The sequence below is a fragment of the Melospiza georgiana genome, chromosome 7 (assembly GCF_028018845.1).
Source record: "Melospiza georgiana isolate bMelGeo1 chromosome 7, bMelGeo1.pri, whole genome shotgun sequence".
Taxonomy (NCBI): domain Eukaryota; kingdom Metazoa; phylum Chordata; class Aves; order Passeriformes; family Passerellidae; genus Melospiza; species Melospiza georgiana.
In genome coordinates, this window is record NC_080436.1 from 30,088,622 (window position 1) to 30,110,723 (window position 22,102).

The following is a 22,102-nucleotide window of genomic DNA, read 5'->3' on the forward strand; positions in this document are numbered from 1 at the left end:
GAGATATTTCTATGATAAGACTTTTAGGATACTGAAATCTGACATCAAGTTACCAAAGGCCAATAAATACATGACCAGGTCAGCAGCCCCCAGGGTTCATTTGTTAAGTTTCTAGTAGGCTTTTTTAATTAGCATCACAAGCACAGGAAGGTTCTGTGCCTGGGAACCAATGGCATGCAAGCTTTTGGTAAAGTATCACTGCACTTTATTCACTGCTCACTGCTAATGAGATATTTTTAATTTTGCCTGCTTGTGACATTTCCTGCAATACTGGCAGATGTCTTGGGCTTTCTTCCTGCAGATTAGGCAACCATTACTGGAGTTTTTAGATTAAACGAGAAGCTGATAAAGCAAAGCATCTAAAATGGCATGATTGACTTGGAAACCATGTCTGCTCTCAGTGACTTCCCTGCAAGCTTGTTGAGAGGTAGACAGGGTCTAGCAAAGATGAGTTCTAGCAAAACTCTGGGAAGAGTATAAACACAGCTCTAAAACAAGGGCTTGAAAACATGATATTATTTACTTACAGCTTCTGCATTACTGAAGTGTCATATTCGAAGTCATGCTCCAGGGAGAATCTTAAGTGACCTGTGGAAACAGCAGAAAACCAGTTTTTAGTGGATATCTCTAACTACGCCTTCTAACAGATACAGGAGAATTTTGACATTGTTTGGAAATCAAATGTAATGTAAATATTATTTAAGTTTAACCAAAAAGCAATGTAAAAATTTTTCCTTAATGCTTACCTGAAGGTTGCTTCAAAACTAGCTTTAGCTGCAATTATTTTCTTCCTACAAAAAATCCTAGCCCACGGATTGGGTAGCAGAAAATGTTTGTGGAAACAATAAATATTTTAACACAATCAATCCTTCTGAGAAATTTTGCAGCCCTCTCTGAACTTTTCATAATCCTAAATGCTTCATCCTCAGAGAAGAGACGAGGAATCCCTCTTGTCCCAGTTTCCAAGTGGGAGATTTGCACCAGTGAGAAACATAAGCTGTGAACTCATATCTTACTCCTCACTGCAATGCTCTCTTTGGGAACACTCCTGTCCCCACTATCCATCACCTGCCTCACCATTCACTCCTGCTGGAGTTCACTGCACCTTCCATTCTGCCAGTTGAACTACAGATGTGCTCAGGTTTGTCAAGAATTACTTGAATTGCTCAAGTAAATGCAGGAACTGCAGGCAGATGATGTGTGAGTGCAGCCTACACTTTGCTCCCAGACTCACAGCAGGCGTGGCAGGGCAAAGAGCCTCTACACTGGCTGTGAGCCATAAATCCCCTCTTTGAAAGACCAAAAGCAAAGCTCAGAATGAACACATTTGCTCAAGAAACCCACATCTGAAAGGTTATTCTCACTGTTTTCACCCTTATGTCTTATCCAAGCCCCACAACAAGTCTCCTGAAAGTAAAAAGGCAAAAATTATGGAAAATTCTAACAAATTGTAGATTAGTTTGTACTAATTTATCCTTTAGTTATGGCAGCACCAAAAAGCCTACCCTGTGCCTGATCTCTTTGCATTGAGCACAGTGCAGACATTGGCTGTGGTAGTCTCTGCTCCCTGGAGCTCACCAGCAAGAAATCAAAGAGCTAAAACTGTAGGCAGGGAAAAGACAGACAGTAAAAATTGGAGGACACTTGTGTACAATGGCTTGTGAACACAAATCCCACTCAGCCAGTAAGAAATGAATCACTGTGAAGAGATTCTGACCCTGCTACCCATTATGCTCAACAGACAAACTCAATGAAATAATTTATCTAGTTATTTACATGGCTTCCATTAGAGCAATGTCTGAACATTCACAAACCAGATGGGTTTTTCCTCACTGTGCTCCTGAGAAGGAGCACATGCTGCTAACACTACATCATAGACAAGGAGTAGAGATAATAAAAAGACAAAATGCTTTTTCCAGGGAAACTAGTATCTGATCTGACAAAATTCTATATAATGCCAGAGGGCCTCTGTAGGTTAAGGTGCTGCTCTCAGGGACAGACCATCAGGCCTTAGCCATAGGCAGACTTCTTACCACCCTGGTAATTATTTTTTGAACAATGGCTTCTGTACAGTATGAATCAGGAAAAGTGAAAGAGAAAAAGAGAAAGGGAGGGTAAAAAGGGAAAATAGGAAAAAAAAACATTATAAAGGAAAGACATGATAAATGTAGCACCATCTGAAAAAAACCAAACTGCAGAAACAGAGGAACCAGTCACGCAGTTCACTGAGAGGACTGAAGCAATTGTTTCCTTCAAGAAACCTCATTCATCACATTTCCATAACCCAAAAAAGGCTCTCACAGTCCTCTCGTTCAACACATTAAGACTAACATGCATACACACTCTTCACATTTCCTTCTTTCTCCTATCAGTCTTTTCCTCATGGAAGAAATCATAGGAAAGGGATTTCTGCAGCTGTTCTGCCAGGGCTGAATCCTGAAGGTGGGACACCCAAAGGAGCCCAGGGATGATAGAACACCCACCAAAAGGACTCAATCTTCACTGTCAGATAACTCCTGCTTCTTTAAAATGGTGACAGTGGAAATGCTCCTTTGGTGATGTCCAAGGAGGCAGATCAGAGCGCAGCACACCAGCTTGTGAGAAAACAAGATCCATCTGTTAGCTCAAACCTCCAGGACTGGCAGGTAGTCTTTCCTATACAGAAAGCCACTGGACAGCACAAACTCTAAGTTTCATCAGCAGAAGAATTCTGGTCTGCACACTGCCTCTCTAAACATCATAGCTCCCCTTTGGCTAGAGAATTGAGGATTCCCTAAATGAACCCTTTGGTCTGCAAGACACTGAGCCTTCTCCTGAAATTTCTTCTCAGACATTTGAATTCCCTGCTGGGCTACTGCATGAAACCTTTCTCATCTCTCCATTAAAGCAGCAGATAGATAGATGGGATAGTCTTCATCTTTCAGGACTCTTGAAGTTCATTTCCCATCAATTTTAACAGGAATGCTCAGAGCTCCTGTTAAGTTTAAGAGAACCAAAGCTATAGATTGTGCTCAGTCAAAGCCAGGAGAATCCCAAGCCAGGTAGTCCCTCCACAGGCTGCCATCAGTTAAAAAGAAGCAACATAATATAAACAACAGTATAATGGCCAAACTTCCCCCTCCACACATGTTGCCAAATCATTTTTGAAAACTCTTCAAGCACTGGTTTTTATAGTCCAGTAAGTGCTGTTAGTGGAGATAGAGCTGTACCAGAACCACCACTGGGTCTAAATGTCTTCTCTTTATTAATGGGTTTTATTCTCTCTTCATTGCCAGTCAAAGGCAACAAGGTGTTATTGCCCTTTTGCAAGCTATAAAAATTCTAACACAGCAGATGGTTTACACACCTCACCCAAGGTCCCTTGGGACACCCACATTTGCACAGAGAACTGATCCCAAAATGCCACATACCCAGTGCCCTGCCTTTCCCTCCAGCCCAGCCTAATTCTCTGAATTTCGTGATGATTCAAAAGTCTATTTAAAGCCTACAGCTATGGGTGTGTGCAAAATATTAAGGCTGAGCCAAAAAGTTGACTGAATTCTTGGTAAGAGTGAAATTTTACACAGAGCTGGGAGGGTTTACCCTGGCATGGAAAAAAGGTGGCATGTGTCAACTGGGTTATGATGTGAACCCCCAAGAAGATATAGCAGCAATGCCAGGGTCCCCTTGCCACACTCCAATGGTACCCACACAGCCTAGCACAGCTTTCCCAAGTCTGCTCCTTGCTTGTACAGCAAGTGCTGCTATGAAACAGGAAAAAAGCAGATGCAGAGGAAGAGCTACTAACACCTCTTGCAGTTTCCAGTGTAAATGGAGTGGCCAGGCATAGTTACACACCGAAATGAAGCAGCCAGGAGAGCTGACAAGGTTCACAGACACACAGCCATGGTTTACTACTCAAACCATTCTAAGCTCTTTAGGTAAGCTTTGTTATTACAGATGGTATTGCATGCCCTAGATCTGATGTCCAGAATGGGGTTGCTCTCTGTAATCCTTCAGAGGCTGCTTATAAATCACAGAATGCTTCACCTCTTGACACATGGCACTAATAGATGATAATGTAAATGGTGCAATGTTTTAACCTTAACAGGCATTTGCTTAGGTTATTTTAGACAAAAATGAGGTCAGGAACTGTGGTCACGAGCCTTAATCTCAAAGAGCCTGTCTGGAATCAGCTGGAGCCCTCTGGCTTGTGCAGCAAGCAAAAGGCTGAGGGTGCAAAGGGGGAGTGGGCTCTGCTGTCCCACTCCTGCACAGCTGCACCCCACAGTGCCCCTGCACCTCCCAGGATCCTCCCAAGACACTGTGCCTGTAGTAGACAGCAACTGCAGTATAATAATTGCTGTGGAAATGATTCTGAAGGCATCAACCCCTAAACACAGAAAGTAAACAAAATCTGCTTCTGTATGAGCTCTTCCACTTTTCTCAGGCATCTGAGGGAAGTCCTTTATAAACCATGAGATAAGAGCAGACTCGCTGTTCAGACTGCATATCTGCCTGGTTCCTTAGATACCACCAAAAGCCCAAAGGCACAGCTTGGCATCTCATCCCCTTCTTATAAACTCTTTCAGAAAGTTACAGCTGATTTTGACACAAAGATGATGAGAAATGGGGAGCTATTTGTGCCATTCTGGAGAACATGCCAAACCCTGTATTAACACCCTCAACCCTGTTAAAAACAAAATAAAGCAAAAAAACCCCAACAACCAAACCAGCAAAAAGCAATCCTTCTGTTTGCTACTGATTAGGCAGCCGAATTAAAACTGATGAAGTGATTGGATAGGATCCAAAGCTGTTTATCTGCACATAAATCACAGACATGCTTTACTCAGCCAGTATGGATTTACTGAGCTAGAGGAAGGACCTCGTACTCAGAATGCTGATTATTACAGCAATTAAAATATCAGTGAAGCAAACATTTTGGGTAGAAAGCTGTTAGGGGTTACTAGAGAAATCATTCCATTATATATGAATTCAATCAGGCTTCAAATTTTAAAAAAAGGGAGTTTTAATAGAGGGTTTCTTTTTTCTGATTAAGTATATGTTGCTAGAAAAATCAAATTCAAACAGAGAAAAGGTACAAAATAGCTAGCTGGACATGCCAAAGGAGATTAGAAAGGAAGGCTGATACATATTTTATGATCACAAGGGAATAAAAAAAATAAATTGAGAGATGTACTGTCAAACCAGACACAGTGTTAATAGCTAAAGTATATGGCAGTAAGAACTGCTGTTCCCACAGCTATTAATGTAAAACTGAAAATGTGGAGCAAGCTGCAGCAAAGGAAAATAAATCACACCTTTTTTTTTTTTCAATTTGAAAATATATATAAAATAAATCCCTACCCCCATCACTCACTCTCTGCATCCCAACCCCTCGACACCAAGACTGTCATTTCAGCAAGCTACAGCTTCCAGGCAAGTGAGACAAGTGACAATTTCTTCCTATTAATCATTGCTAATTTATTTATGCAACTTTTCTACTTATGAGAATCATTGGCCTGGAGATTATTTCCTCTTTCCCCTTTGAGTCCTGAGAAACTATTTAACATGGGAAGCAGTTAAGGGGGGTAAAGAGGGGAGAGTGTCGTGTAGCCAAGTTACGCATCCCAGCTGGAATTTGGGATGATGTCTTGCAGTTCTGGCTCCTCCAGCCAAGTTTCATACAGGAAGCACGGGCGTGCCAAGGGCGCAGCAAAATCCATGGAGCCAATAAATAGCACTTGAGTCCATTAACACACTCCTGCTGTGGATCCCTGCACGAAAGCTCAGCCACCTTGCAACCAGCTTGCTGGTGAGGTAGCCAACAACTTGCACAGGGGAAAGGTTCAGGAGCCAAGGGATCCTCTGGTGAAGCCTCACAGATGCACAGTGTGTGTGCATGTGGGATGTGTCCAGAGCCCTGCCAGAAGAGGCAAACACTGCTGATATATAAGGCTTATATGGAATAGTGGCCATGGAAGGTCATGGTGTCACTGGTGAGGTAAAAGGTAAATTGCTGTGAAGAACTTCACAAGGCCCCTGAAGACAACTCACTTCTTGCCCAGAGGGTCCTCTCCAAGCCTGGGATGGGTCTGGAGGTACCACAGAGGAGCAGGCATCCCCATCAGTTCATGCAATTTTTGCAGATCCACAGCAACCTGTTTCAGCTAGGAAAAAGGCCTAGGAAAACATTCTAAAATTTGTAGATTAAAATTTTGTAATGCATGCATTACAAGTCTGATTGTTATTTCAAAGCTATCAGTAGCAAGAATAATTTCACCTACCATAGAAATACCTCTATGATAACTTTCTGGAGTAAGAGATAACTTTGCTGGGAAGTAGCTGACAAATAACTTGACAAATTTGTCAACTATTTTGGAGCCATCAAGATAAAAGGCTTTATATGTTGTATGATTTTTTTATGTATATATATAAAACACTTTTATTGGACTGTTGATAAAAGCCTGAGCTACAAAGGAACTTTTTCCCCCAGCTGAGAAAAGGCAAGCTGCTAGACAAATCAGTTCAATCTCTGCCTTTCAAACAATATAAAGCAGTATAACTTTCAGGAGTAACACCTCATCTGTTTTTTTCTCCAGACTGCCTATCAGGAATCAAGCATTAAGTAAACATTTGAAAAGTGTTCCTCTGAGAGCAAAGGTTTAGATTTGAGTCACAGGATCCATTGAAAAGAAAAATTGCTTCTGTGCATTGGGACAGTGCCTTCCCTTCTGAAAAGTTTCTAAAAAGAGCAAATGGAGATAATCTTTTTACAAGGTATAACCCATACGGAAATTCATTATTCTTTCCCTTTAAAAAAAGACATGATATTTCAGAAAGTGAGAATGGAATCACTATTTTAAAACTATTAAAAATATGCAGAAGATTTTCTAACAACTATAGCCAGTAAAGGCATGGTTAAAGTGCTTTATCATGGTCTTAAGTGAAGCTCTGATTGATGAGAACATGAGATAAACAAAAGAGGAAAAGACATAATAGAGCCCTAAATCACTAAGAGTATTTAATCCAGAAGTGGGGGTATATATACCCAGTGACTGTTGATTAAATATTTTAAGGATCTATTCTTCTCCCAGCACAAAACACTCGCTAGAGTGGCTTCAGCACTGCAGCTCCCTGAAGGCTGCATTACTGCTCGTTAGCCCCGTGCAATCACCACTGTGGATGCAGAGCTGAAAGGAATCATTGTTCCTGCTGCACAAAAGCTAAACTGAGCCTCCAGAGAAGGTGAATGATTTGCAAAGGATTTTACAGCAGACCAGTGGCACAGCTGGGGGAAGGGGGGAACCCCAACTTACCAGCCAGTGCTTCCCAGACACAATTCCTCATTGCTTGCAAGAACACCCTGAAGTTAGGCATTATTTTCATTCCTACCTTTTCCATACACAGACATGACTATTAACTTCAGACTGTCACCAAAACCATGTACATATCCATGGAAGGTCACAGAGGCAGGGCCCAGGATAGTGCTGAAGACAATACTTAGCTCTAGGTTCGACTTTCAAAAGCTGTGAAAGATAAACTCTTTCCTTCAGTAGAGTTAAACTGGAGAAGAAAGTTTGATCCTAAAAGGCCTAAACTAGACCTACAGCTGCTTGGCAATAGTCATCTGTCATAGCCAACACTAGTCCTGAATTCAGTCTGATTACACAGCATTGAGTATGGCAGGCACCTGAGGACAGAGCATAATCCCACACCAGAGCACACTGGATACAGAGGCAAGGCAGGGTAAGTCATGGAGCCAGACAAAATGCCCTGGATGGTCACACCAAGCTGCACACTAAGAATTTTTTAAGATTAATTAAATCACTAAGATTAATTTAGGTGATTAGATAAGTCAAAACTTCAGAGGGAGCTGTTTTTTCCCCTCTTTTGGCTACTCCAAGAGACCTTTTAAGGGACGGGTGATCTTTTTAACATATAGTTATTGTTCTCATTAGCACTAAATCCATGAATATGAATATGAAAAGAATTCAAGGAGCGACAGGAAATGACTGCAAACATTTTTAGTTAAATGAAATTCCTATTCTTCCTGCAAAGAGTACAGCTGCACCATTCTGGGGCAGAAGGTACCACTCTGGGCAAGCAAGATCAAAGAAGTAAAAGCCACTGAGCCAAGTTCACCTTTCTCATTGTTTCTTAGCCAGACCCAGGATACTGAGAGCAACTCTGCCCAGGAAATCTCCAACATGACTCTTTTCTGATTAAAGCTTATCTGTTGACATTGACACATCTGGTCTTTTGGTTTTGCCAGGTCTTTCAAAGAAGAGCTGTGAGGGGACCAAGCCTGTGCTGCTGGTCCTGTCACTGCTTTGCTTCCCACCAGCTCACACTGCAGGACATAGGCAAAACAGCAACAGGGCCAGGGCTTTTACAGGCCAGTGCACAGCCAGGCCACAAACCAAAGTACTGGAAGTACAGGCAAATTTTAAGGTCAAACTCATGGGGCTTTTAGGATCCCTGATATGCAGTCAAACAGTTCTCAATAAAATAACTTTCCTCTGCCCCTAGACTGCCCAGGGTACAGGAAGACTTGCTCGAGCAAGCCTCTGGAGCATAAGGAGCACAAGGAGCACAGGACTATCCCTTTTTTCTCAAGGCACTGTGGCACTTGGTCCCTCTGGATGTGTATTTTTTTCCAGCAGCAGAGTTAGGCAATATGATCCCATTCTCCCTTGTGAGATGACCAAGTTTTGCTCAGTATAGCCACCTGCAAAAGAACAGTGTATCTGGGATTTCTGGGGCTTTCTGAACACGTCTCTGCAGACTGCTGCCTGCTAATGGCACCACTTGATTGATTGATTCCTGCAGCCTCCTTCATGTCTCCTCTCTTTCAGAGGACTCCCAGCCTGGGAGCTGTCTGCAGGACTGAAACTGACACTTCCCCTGGAAAAACATCTTCTGGACCCATTTGTCTTTGCCAGACAGACCAAAGGGAAACAAATCAACATGATTGGACCAGATCAGTTGTTCTGGAAAACTCTATGTTGGGTCCATCATTCTACAAAATCAGACAAAAAAATTTTATCTTTCTGTTAGAATAAAAAATTTATTTTCAATAAGGAATTTTAAAATGCCTTTCCATTTTCCAAACTTAAACTACAACCTTTCCAAAGTGGAAACTCTTCCTAGTTTCAGACAGCATAAAATAAGCACAAACTATAAACAGTACCTTCTTGTAGTGCTTCTGTGGAAAATTTGTTGAGTTTTTGTGGGATATATTCTAGGACCAAACTAATCAATTTCCACTCAGCATTCCCCTGCTTATACTATATCAGATCTATCTGTCCTGACTGAGAAGTAGTAGGTTCCCGTGTAACAATGAACTCTGGCAAAATACACCAACGTTATTTGGGATTTGAAGTAGTATATAACCAGGGCCTGCAGCAGTGACCCACCTTTTTAGTCAACTGTGATTTCCCACCCATTATACAGCAGCTAAAAAGTTGCATCAATTCCCTGCACTGCAGCAGGCACACATTTCTTTTATAACCAAATGATTAGAGGAACATGCATGCTTTATAGACAGTCTGAAATATAAGGTTCCTAACAAAGTCAAGAGAGAAAGTCCCACTGAGTCTAATGACAGCCGAGTTAAGTCATTGAGCCACTGGAAAATGCTGCGTCTGTCATTCTTTGCCTTTTCCAGAATCACAAATAGGCTGTGGCAGCCTCAGGAACAGTGGCCAAGTCTTCCAGCTCCAAGATTTGTGCTTTAACTACTTGACATAACCTCTCATCACTGGAGCAGGAGACAGAATGATCAGAGACCAAAACCCCTTGCACTGAGCCATCTGAAAATATCATGTTTCAGCCCAACAGAGACGTGTGTCATTCCATCAGTAACTCACCAGCCCAGAGGACAAGTCCAAGACAAATGTCCCGGCAGCAGTCCAAAGTCAGAGTCCCAGAAGGTAAAGCCGTCAGGAATGGGTGATGTAAACGCTCCCTCTCAAAGACAGTCCCACTGCAGTCTTCTCTGAATCCCTGGGACTCTGCAAACTTCCTTCTCTGGCATGCCTCTTTGGACTTCTTCCTTCTAATTTTCACATAAGCTTGTTTGTGGATGATTTATCTATTTAAGAAAAAAAAAAGGCACATTTTTCCTCCATTAAAAAAGAAGTGCATCTGCATTTGGCTGACACAAATAATGGCGTTACAAAGGCCTCTTTGAGGAAGGATCTCTCTACTTCATGTCCTTCCTCTTTGCTGAGTTATGTGACAAAGATCCTGGGAAAATAGCTCATAAACTTCATGGTAAGCACCACTTCCCCTTCTCCCTTTTCCCTCCTCACAATTTTTTTTAAACAATTTAAATTAGCCCATTCTGGGTCTGAGCATTGAGTCTGGTATGTCACAATTTCTGAAGAACCTACTTTTCTTCCATCACTGACCAGGACACAGAATCCCTATGCAGTGTAAACCTAACTCAGCCTAATTTTTCCAAAGACCATTTATTTTTACTTTCTGGTATACACAAGTGAGTAAATATTACTTGATAGGCTAGAATTTCATGAAACCCAACTAAAATGAGGGCTCCAGATCACTAGATGCAGCATAAACATATGGTGAAAACTTTGTAATTGTCCCCAAGACTACAGAGGCATCCTGTGAGGTGGCCAGGAAAGGAACTGAAGTCAATTTCTGAGTCCCTGTGTAGAGCCTTAAACACAAACCATCTTTCCTCCATATCTCTGTTCTCAGAAAACACATATTTTCTCAGTTTCTGCCTAGCTAGCAAATATCAAAAGCAGTTTTCTGCCTCTAGTATCAACTCAGTTACAACAATTTTAATTGCAATTGGTTTTCTAAGTCATCGTCTCCTCTCACAGTAATTTTTGCTGAAAATTTACCTCCTGTCATTGCATGGGCTCCATTCTAATCAAGCCACACTTTTCTCTCCACACTTTTGGCACTGCATTTAAAATCAAAGTGCCAAATCCCTCTGTGAATCAAAGTGCCAAATCCCTCTACTCAGATGCAGCACTTATATATGCCTATCAAATTCAGAGAGAAGTCAAACTTTGACCCTAAATAAGTTGATATATGAAAACATGACAGTGCTTGTTTGGCTGGAGGAAAAAAAGACATTACTTAAAAAGCCTTTACTTAATTCTTTGTATCTGTATTACAAAACAAGCAATTATAAATCTCCTCAGATTGTTCTAAACAGTACAAGTAAACCTATCAAAATGAGATGCACATGCCAGCATCTCATAAATGCTTTTCCAAGCAGAAATGTTAAGCAGAGTTGCAGCCCTGCTTCAGGTCAGTGCAGTCCTGTAGTAATTACAAGTGTTAAGAACAGAGCAAAGACCAGATTCAGGGCAGAACCCATCCTGTTTCACTTTTAAAGAAAATAAATTTCAAAGAGAGCCCAAGAAAGAGTGAAGGAAACTTCAGAAAAGTGATGAAATCCCAAGACTGCCACTGTATGCAGAGCTAATGATGGCTCTGTAAGTGAGCTGCAGAGCAATGGCACAAAGGATGGAGAATCTGCCAGACACTGACAAGCCCAGATAAAATGAAGATTTATACACACTAATAGAGAAAGACTTGTTTCCCCCAGTGATGAACTACTCTGTTCAACTGCAGAGCCAAAGCAGACACAGATCTAGTCTGTGGGATCTAACCAAAAAAATGTGGCTGACACCTACTTAAAGGAGGGAAGATATTTTAAGTAAGTCCTTAATTTACCAACACAGGAAAGACTTCCCCCACAAAGCACTGCTCATTTTACATAGGGATGAAGATGCTGGGGGAAGACCACTTGGCATTTGCACCCTAAGGAGAAACTCAATGTCACAGCATAAAAGACTAAAGCTGGAATCAGTTACATAGCTGGGTCCAGTACATGCTAAACAGTAGTTGATAAACACTTGCCATGTGCTATATAGGTCCAAAAAATATTTTGGCTGTACCCCATGGAAGCGTTATCTTTCCTACAGCCCTAGAACACTACGAGTGTAACTTTCATAGGTTACTGTTCATCTGCTTCAACGCCTCATATGAGAGCTGGATTAAATCTGTGACTATCCCCAGCCAAAAAGATTGAGTTACTGCACCAAAATCTCTTGTGCTGACTCCTGATAACTCACATTTACTTTCCTCAGCCTTTACAGCTTCTTTATTTGACGTTTACTGCCAGTGCAACTGCTGCCATTGTTTCCACAGAAAATCACAAACACTTTGTTACTGATTTTCACCAAAGAGCAGAGAAGATCTGAGAGTAAATGGGATGGCAAGTTCTCCAAGCAACAAGCAAACTTTTGATTGCAACAGAAACCTAGAAGCAAAAACTGTAAATCTCACAACTGGAGTGCGAGTTTGCAGCTAAGGTGACTTATACATCCAGTAAGGGATGCTGCAGAACCAAGAGACAGGCCAGATTGCAAAAATGGACTCACTTGTACTGCAGAGGAAATAATGTCCACAGCAGTACAGATGATTTCCTGCAAGTGTTTATGTGTTTGCACTGGGGAAAGAAACTTGACTAGCAACCAGGTTTCCATCTAAAAATCTCTGGTAGGTGGAAACTACTAATTTTCCACTTCTCCAATGAAAATCTCAAAACTCAAAGATCTCTATAAAGCAATGTTTTTACAGGAATAAATTTATCTTTCAGCCAGCTCTCTAACACACACATCCATAGTAGCATGTAATAACCAGTGCTAGTATTTAGGCTGCCCTATTTCCCTTGCTGAAAGCAATACTACTCTATTTGTCTTTAGGACATCTCCCATTTTCATTTCAGATAATTACAGAATAAAATCTACTGTCTTCTCCACTTCCATTGCAATTGACAGAGATCAAGGCCTAAAGACTTATTTTCCAGTGTACAGTTACATCCCTAGCAAGCTCTGCCCATCAGATTATTCCATTAATTTTCCAAATGACATGAGATCACAGTTTTACATTAATTTCCTGATGATTATCTAGGTCCTGGAAAAATTGCATCAAATTTTGAGCAGCTCAAATCCTTATGAGAATTCTGTTTCTTAAACACAGTAATGATCAGCTGTTTTGGACAATAGAAACCACTTCCATGCACCGGATGCTACCCTTTCATTTTCAGACATTGCAAAACTCATCAGTTGGCAGTCATTAATTGTTAGCTGGGATCCCTATGCAACCTCATCAATTTGTGCCTATCAGTATATTTAAAATAAAGCAAGAACTATCAACTCTATATCTGTGCTACAAAAAGATAAAGAGTTTTGTTAATCACTTGCCTTTATTGCATCAGAATCACTGATTTAAATATCAATATCAGTTCTTGCACTGTTCACCAATTTTAGTAAACTTGCACTGGAAATTCATTTGGCTCACTTTTACTCAGATGTGAGATTCTGGCAGTAGGCATTTGTTGTCTCTTTTCCATAAAGCCTTCCTGGCAACACAGAGACAAGGCTGTTTTCAGACATGCTCCTAAAATGAGCTGTAAGCAGGCAGGAGCCCAAGAGCCCATTTGGAGCAGCAAGCCCTGCAGGTCGGGTATTAAGATCACCCACTGTGTAACAACAGCCATGGGGTCAGCTCTGCCTCGAGGAAACAGCAGGAGTGGAATACAAGAGTAGGATTTCCAGCAGGTACCTCTGAGGTGTCCACTGTTCTCACACAGTGAAGAGTGAAGCACCCAAACCCCCCACAACCCCATGAAGAGTCCCCCCTAGGCTTTCTATAACACAGTTTTGACCAGGCACAAAAGTCATGAGGCTGTAAATCTCCACCGCCTGTACAACCACAGCACACTTGAGTTTTTGTTTCATATTATGAAGATACAAAATATCCAATTTCTTTCTTTGGTGTTAAAGAAACAAGAAGGATTCTACAATGCTACCATAGTGCCTTTATCCAAACACGGATTATTAATGCAACTAATGGTCATGATGGACAAGGCTGACAGAGCACCACTGGACTCTGCTGTTGAACCCACTGTATCAGGCAGGAAAGACTGAATGTCACACTTGCTGATTTCAGAAAACAAAGTATTTGTACCTAGTTTGTCATAACTACCTCATTAAGCAAATGATTTCCCTTTTCTGCCGGCCCCTAACCATCTGAAAGTTTAGCCTCATTTCCAATTTGAATGTGCCCTTTATTAAATTGAATTCACTGTTCTTTGTGTTACCACTTGTGTTATGTATCATTTCCTTTTCCTGGTATTAAATGACCCTTAAGATGATCATGCTGCCATTAAGCATTTCTCTAGATGAAACTGGCTAAATTCATTCCTGCTTCTGTATCTCCTTTAATGGTGCAGTGTTCCTTTGGAGTCTGGTTTCTGACATTAAGAGCATGATCTTGGTGCATGATGCTACAGGTGTGATCTCAGCAACAGCATAATGACACATTTGTAAATTTTCTTATCCCAACTAAGCTGTTTTGATAACTCCCATCAACAAATACTTTTCCTGACTGCTTTCATTTTGCATCAGTCATCTCAGGATAGATTTGCTGATTCAGACCAGACACTTCCCTGGTGGCACCACAAACACCTACACATGGAATTAAAAACCCATTGGGCCTCAGTACTGCCCAAGCCTTTGGCAGACAGAGCTGGCAATCAGGTTCACAGTGATGTGAGAGGCACTGGCTTATGCTGTCAAACAGGAATGAAGTTGAGAACTTTTATGTTTTCCTAAATCTTCAGCTGTGGGGTACAGGATTTACTGTGGGGTTGGGACTCCAAACAACAGTAAGGTCAGTGCAGTTGTGAGTTTCAGCTGAGCTGCCTGTGCCTTCATTTACATATTGGTTTAACTTAGCTGTTTTTCATATGCATTTTACCTTTCCACTGTTCAAGTGCAATTTGTCACAGTCATTTCCTCACTTGTGATCCTTTCCTGTATGTCTTTCTCTGGTCCTGGACCAAATCCCATTTTGGAAAGACATTTCTGAGCTACCTTAATAAGGCTTAGCCCATATTTCAAATCAGCAACAATGGACAGAAGTAAGAAAACTTGTCAGTTCAGTTCAGGCACAGACATCCCTCCCATGCCTTCTGCATGTGTGCACAGGCAGTCACACAATCACACCTGCTTCTTCACCTGTAGGATCAAACCTCTTGAAATTCTTCCGTGGTTAGCTTGCAAATAACTTATAACCCAACCAGAGACCCTCCTAGAAGATTGGTAACAGTACCTTCATTCTGCCTGCCAAAGCCGTTCACTTCTAAGGCTTTTTTTTAAAAACAAATATGGATATGGACATATATATGTATATGTGAGTGTATGTTTGCATGTTTATGTCTGTGTGCATATACATACATGTCTGCATATTTATGTATACAAGTATAAGTATACATGTATAGTTACACAGACACTTATTTGTAATTTTGGCCTCATATGCCCCCAGAGAACAAAGCACTTGAAAATTATTCTTCCAGTAGGGCTATGACAGCATGGTGAAAATCTCTCTGCTCTTAATTAGTCAAAGGCTCTTAAACTCAGGGACTTACAAACTAGCAGAAGTAGAAATCTATTGAATGTAAGTAATGTGCTTTAGATAAGCAGCAGGGAATAAAGTACAAGATGGCCCAGTGTTACTTGTCTTGACAAAGTTTTACTTTTCCTGGGTCAGTAGCAGAGTTTTAGTGCTCTTTCTTTACTTTTAATGAAACTTTACCACAGAATCTCCCCCGTACCATGACCTGGAATTCAGAAAAACAATGCAACAGCCTATATATATATCTTTCTGATTATATTTTCCAGAGCCAATTTCACACAGACTGTTTATAAGTCACTCACCAGAAAGCAGAAAAGAAGAAAATAACATTTTCCATCTCTTTACTGAAAAGCAAAAAGCCTCAAACCAAACAAAATTGTACACAGCTGTGTGACACCAGCAGTGACTTTTATGATACCATATGCCCCGCTGAATGGTGTTTCACTCAGCTGATGTAGCCTTACTGAAAGGTTAATAAAGAGGCATGATCTTCAGCTAATAAAGGCTGAGTCTGTTATAAAGGAGATAGATTTCAATTTGCAAGGAGAAAGAGAGGAGGGAAAGAGACAGGCAGGAGAAATCTGCTGAGGGCACTGTTGGCATGCCATGACTCGCAGTGCAGGGACAAGGGGCCTTTTATGGGGGTTCACTATGACAGCACATGGGGCAGGCAGAGCCAGGACCTGCCCCAAAGCCCCCTGCAAGGTTCTTTCCCCAGAGCCACATGGCAAACCCAGAGCTTGTTTTCCAGCTTAAGCATAAGAGAAACCAACATCTCAGTTCTCATCTCCTTCTGTATCTGACACTATTTATCACTCTGATGGGCTACAATACAATTAAAAAGATATGAGGGGGTTGCCAGCCTGGGGGGCTTTTTCCATCTAGGGTGCAAAAGAAAGTCTGAGATGCAAACTACTTTAGAAGCACACACATGGAATTGTGAGATGCACCGTCCCTGAGAGACGGGGCTGGGCCACCCACAGGCACCAAACAGCCTTCAGAGGAGACAGATCCTCACCTGCCCTTTCTACCACTGCCTAGAAAGTGGGAAACCAAGGTGATTTTTACTGAAGCAAGCCTTCCTTTCACATATGCATTTCTGCAGAGCCTGGCAGGCAGCTTCCAGCCTCCCAAGAAAGCATTTCCAGCACACCCTGTCCCAAGACCCTCTGTTCCCCCCACACACACTCAAATCCCATCAAGGTAAACAAGTGATAAGACTTCAGGATTAGGTCTACTGACCTCAGAAGGAATTTTGCTCAAACAAGCATTAAGCCTGGAAGGATTTTGTCCTTACTGAGAGGCTTCTAAAGGTTTCCCACATAAGAGTTTCAGGAAAATGACTTGTGGAATTTACATCCCGCTTTGCTCCCTCAGACATTTTGGCAGCTTATCCTGGAGGACACCATAGCTGGCACTCAGACAAGACGTCAGCTCACAACCTAACAAATTATTGATTCTCTCCTCACTTTGAAGCAAGGCAACAACAAACTCCTAAATGCACTGCATCCTTCACTATCTCCCTCCAGAGAAATACCAATCTGTAACACTGGCAGTAACGGGGCGTTTCCATCCCAGGCCATCTCAGGTAGACAGAGCTCTGTGCTTATGTAGTTTGTTCTCGATGCCCAGGTGAGATTTCTGCACAGAACAACTTCCAAATCCACACTGAGACACAGTGAGACATATATACAAATATTTGAGTGCACATATGTGAAATAGATTGAATTTGGAGTACAGAAGGTGTCCAACAGAAAATGGGGTTAAGAGTTTGTTTTCCCCAGTATCACATTATTAAGAGATAAACAGAATTTTCCATGCGTCATACACTTAATGAGCTCCAGATTGAGGACACAAAAAGATCTTGACATTGGCTTGAAGAAACAAAATGTTCAAAATGATTTTGACAACTTGAGGCACTTCATCATAAAAGGCACATCACCACATAAGCATCAGTTTTTTGCAATTCCTGTTACTTTTCTTCAACTAATAGCAACATTCCCCATGCTTTTTTGTTTTCCTTGAGCTCTCTTCACTGCCCACTCACTAGGGATGTAGGTTCTCCCTTGACCCACTGCTCTGCAAGGGCTGTGCCTTCTTCTGCTGCTGGTATCCCAACACAGCAGCCCCCAATGCCAAAACCAGCACACAGCCACCAAAAAGTGCTGGTGACTCAGCACTAGACTGATGTAATGAGCAGACTGAAGAGTAACATCTACCTCTCTGGGTGTAGTTGTGGGAGCAGCTTTCCCTTGTGTGAAGGGCTAGAAATGAGGCTATTTGATGGAATCCATCAGGGAATGCCTCGTTGGGATATACAGGAGAGGCCAGGAACCAAACCCAATAGCTGCAGCTTGCAGTTGTTCGATACATCTCGTATGCGATGCCTCCCCCTGCCTTGCACCAGCTCACATTAGGACTAGAAGGGGTCCCTTGGGCAAATTCTGCATTCTCACAACCTGGAATACAGATAAATCCAGCAGCTCATCTATTCTGCCTTGAAATGTTTCCCCTGCACCTGAAATCAATATGGTCTTCATGCAAATTTTTACTACATTTGCTGCATGGATTCTAAACATTCATTCAGTCAACACACCTAAATAGCTCGGAAAATTATATTATAACTTAGCAAGTCAATGATCTACAATTTTATATCTCCCTAACCACATATTTATAAACAACACTATCAACATTGTTAAGGCTACTGTGTGAAACTCTTATACCATTTCTAAATGTATTTTTTTTTAAATCCTACTTTTATCAGAAATATTAAACAGCAATTTCTTTTGCTCCAGGCACTCTATTCTGATTAAGATTGATACAACAGAGATTTCAAATGTGCAAAATACCCTGTACCACAAATACTTTTTATTGTCCTTGTGAATTGCAGTATGTCCCAATTTCAAGAGTCTGCTTTGCTTTAGATAACGTTGCCAAGTTACTAAAAATAACCATCAGCAGTGGACTGTTTGCGTCCCAGGGTCATAATAATGTATCCTGGTGATACTGAAACATCAAGATGTAAACAATCAAGAGACAGAAGGATGTTGACCCAAGTGACCAAGTCTAAAAAAACCTGCATTTCTAAAGCAAAGCAGGATTTTGACCATGGGATAGTAATGGTATAGGTACCTGCAGAACTAGGTGGTGATTTCAGCATTTCTCAGATGAATTTGCAAACAAAAATTTCATATGTTGGGCTCACAGCAGAACAGAGACCTCAACAGATGCAGATTCCTGTACACTGAAGAGGCTGGAATAATCACTCCTAGCCCCAAGGCAGAGAAATAGGAGAACATTTGTTTTCAATATTTAAATCAACTAATGCTGCAGGATATCTCATCATTAATACAAACACACATAATAACAGGCAGAGGATAGCACTGAGACAGACACCTATCCTGCCACATGGTTTTGCAGCCTTAAAATACCCTGCATAGAAATCAAATCTGAGCCACTATTAGCTGCAGCAACATTTTTTAGGAGATGGACTGATAGCAAGACAAGGCAGATCGTGAATCTTTTATTGGGCTGATATATAAGCTGTAACACATGAGCCTTCAGGCCAAAGTCTTCAGGGGGCTGGCAGCAGAAAGAACATTTCTGGCCTGAAAGCATCTCAGTGTTTCGAGCCAACACAAAGTCTCCACCTCTGCCCATTTTATCTCAAGCAGCTGAAAATATTTTTTTGCAGCCTGTTTGTGACAGTGACAGTGACAGTGACAACCTGCACAAACCCAGCAGGCCCAACAGAAAAGTCCTTACTGCTTAAGTGCTCTGTTTGGTCGCTGTCCACCCAGGCTATTTATGGAGCAATCACAGGGACACTCACAGCCTAATCATGGTGACAGGCAAGTTTTGGAGAACTACAGTCACAAAATCAGCAATTCTCTGTGAAAACACACAAATTCTTTCCCCTGTGACATTTGGGGGTCCCTGGAAGTGACCATTTCAAATCTCCTGCAATTACAGTGCAACTTAAGGGAGGAAAAATACCATTGTCAAGGTGTTTCTCAGAGATGAGGGGATGTGGCCAGGAGTGACTTACATTGCTTTTGATAAGGTTTCCATACAAACATAAGGGCCACTTAGCAAGGACTTGAATAAGGTGTTTCCAGACTAAAAGACTGAAGGGGTGTTGGTTAAGTCAAAAAGCTGAGCTCTGAAATTTGGCAGTGCAATAATTCAGAACCTGCAGAGACAATCATAGGAGCCAAAAAGAAAAACAACTTTATTGTTGCTCACATAATATCACAAAATTTGTGAAACACAGAGGGTTTAAGCAATCTGGCCACCAGGATCAGAAACTTAACTGTGATCTCTTGCATCTGCAAAACACCTTTTGCAGCAGAAAATGGGGTGGATTTTTCAAGTCTCTAGGAAGCACATGAGTACTGAAATAAGGTTTCCAGCAGCAGTAAGGCTGAAGTGGTGAGAAAATCTTTGGGAAATTTTTTTCCTTGAGCCAAAACAATTTGTGGTACCTTATCAGTTCTGCTAAAATTGTGTCTGAAAGACAAAAAAGGGAAGAAAACTGGGAAAGCTATGAAAAGAGGAAAATCAGACATGGAGAAGCTTTGAGAAGCATAAAACATTCTGAAATAAGGTTTTGCTTCTGCATGTTCTGTATTATGCATCTGAAGATAAACATTTCTTAAAACAAAGCATTTCTGTGAACTCCATACAAAGCTTCCTCCCTCCCTCACCTAAGAATTTTCTTTCCAGTTTTGCAATTGTCTGTGTTTGATCCTATTCAGAATAAGTGCAAACATTAAAATCCTCCATAAAACATAGCTTTTGTCCATATCATAACTTACACCTAAAATTCCATTCTTCTTTGTAGGGACAATGTACCTGAGCAGTTCACCAAATATTCTGTGACTCTTTATTAGGCATCTAAATATTTTTTTTTAAATATAAACTCATCTGGAGAGGAAGACATGAAGCCAGATAGCACTCAGCATACACCAGACTGCATTTTCAGACAAGCCAGTTAGAAGCATAAGGCTATGAATAATCTGATCCCAACTATCCCAACAAACAGGAGAAATAATGAAAGCAAAGGGGAGAGGGAAAGAATTCAAACAGGCGGTGTATGTAAGATAACAACAGTGCTGGAGCACCACTGTAGTGTAGCCAGGCTGTGGCAGGCGATAACATTCACTCCCCAGAGAAACCTTCAGGTTTATGACAAATCAAGGATGATGCTCAACAGCCATTTGATGAGCTCTGCAACAGCTGCTGAGGTCTGCATGCCACTGCAACACAGCTGGAAATGCACGGTGCCACAGCATTAACTGGATAATGACTCAGGGCTTGCCAAGCACTGAGTATCAGTAAATTTTTCTGATGAGTTATTTGTGTCCATAATCAGCTGTGAAACTCTTTAGTAAAGATGTTCTCTGAAAAGGAGGATTTGTCTGCAAAGCAAGCTACTGTTGTTAATAAAGTTTTCTGGCCTCAAAGCCTCAACAAACTGGACGCAAAACCATGCTGCAGGCTTAGGGCAGTTAAATGTTTTCCCAGTAATGGAAATTTAAGGAATATTTAAAAGACAGAAAACATGGTAAATGAGTTAATTGGTGGACCTTCGTATATGAAATGGAAGATGTGCGGGGGGAGCAGAAGAACTACAATGCACCCATGACAGTAGGATCAAGGATGAAATATTTTACATCATTGGAGGGCCATTTTTGACTTGGAAAAAAATCCTAATAGTGCAATCACTTACATCTTGATTGTAAGACATCATGTGCTCTGATAAAGGCTGGCACCAGCTTTCCCAGTGAGCAGAATCCAAGGAACAAATTGTGGCACAGGCAGTTCCAGTTCCCTCAGTCTTGCCAGAGAAAAGCTGTATCCACTTCACTGCAAGAAACATTAAGCATCAGGCTGTGTGCAGCCACCCTAGAGGGAAAACAAGGGGCAGAACAAAGCTTGCTGCTTCCCTTCACTCCATCATGGGGAAATGAGCCAGTGCAGGAGGAAATACTGTGGACAACACAGTGGGGGATTAGACTCTACTCCCTATGCACAGGGACAGGTCAGGCCAACCCAGCTCTTCTAGTTTGGCTTTTTTTGTGCATAGAAGAAAATCCCTGGCACAGCTCTCAGCCATGGGATGTCTCCTTTCACTGAGTGATTGCTCTGGCCAGTTACAGGAGCTCTCTCTGCACTGGGGAGCAGTGCTGCAGTTGTCATCACCATCCCTGGGACCGGAACCAGCAGCAGCTGCCGCGTTCTTGGGGAGCCCATGAATCACTGCCCACAAAGAGGTGACAAGGGAGGGTATGGCAGGTGATGATCTGCGGAAGGAAGGCAGGGGTACATTCCTGTCTCTGCCTAAATACCTGAAAAATCAGCCTCAGCCCAGACTTAAGACATTCACACATTGCCACACTGACTAGTCTTTTCCCATCCCTCACAGGTCAAAGGCATCAGCCTTAAAGAATGTAAATTAAATAACAATCATTGCCTTCTTTATTATACTAATGCCTAGAGCATGGAAAGGGGGGCAGGGGGAACCTAGCAGAATCTTACTCTGATTTACATCAAATACCATTTGTACTTTTCACTGGCTGCCTGAGGGAGAGGAAAACCACAGAATGAATATGGGGGGTCTTTGTCATCACCAAAATAAGAGAAGCACAAGAAA

The 22,102-nt window shown here is 41.7% G+C and overlaps 1 protein-coding gene across 1 annotated transcript in view; it reads right to left on the reverse strand.

The window, feature by feature from the left end:
* SEMA5B (semaphorin 5B) overlaps positions 1 to 21,256 on the reverse strand; it is a 197,772-nt gene extending 176,516 nt beyond the window's left edge. The window contains exons 1-3 of the mRNA XM_058027940.1: positions 21,179 to 21,256; positions 9,852 to 10,075; positions 528 to 588 (exon numbers count right to left, since the gene is read on the reverse strand). The gene's annotated coding sequence lies outside the window, so the exon portion shown is untranslated. The remainder of the gene's footprint in view (positions 1 to 527; positions 589 to 9,851; positions 10,076 to 21,178) is intronic.
* Between the last annotated feature and the right edge of the window lie 846 nt (positions 21,257 to 22,102).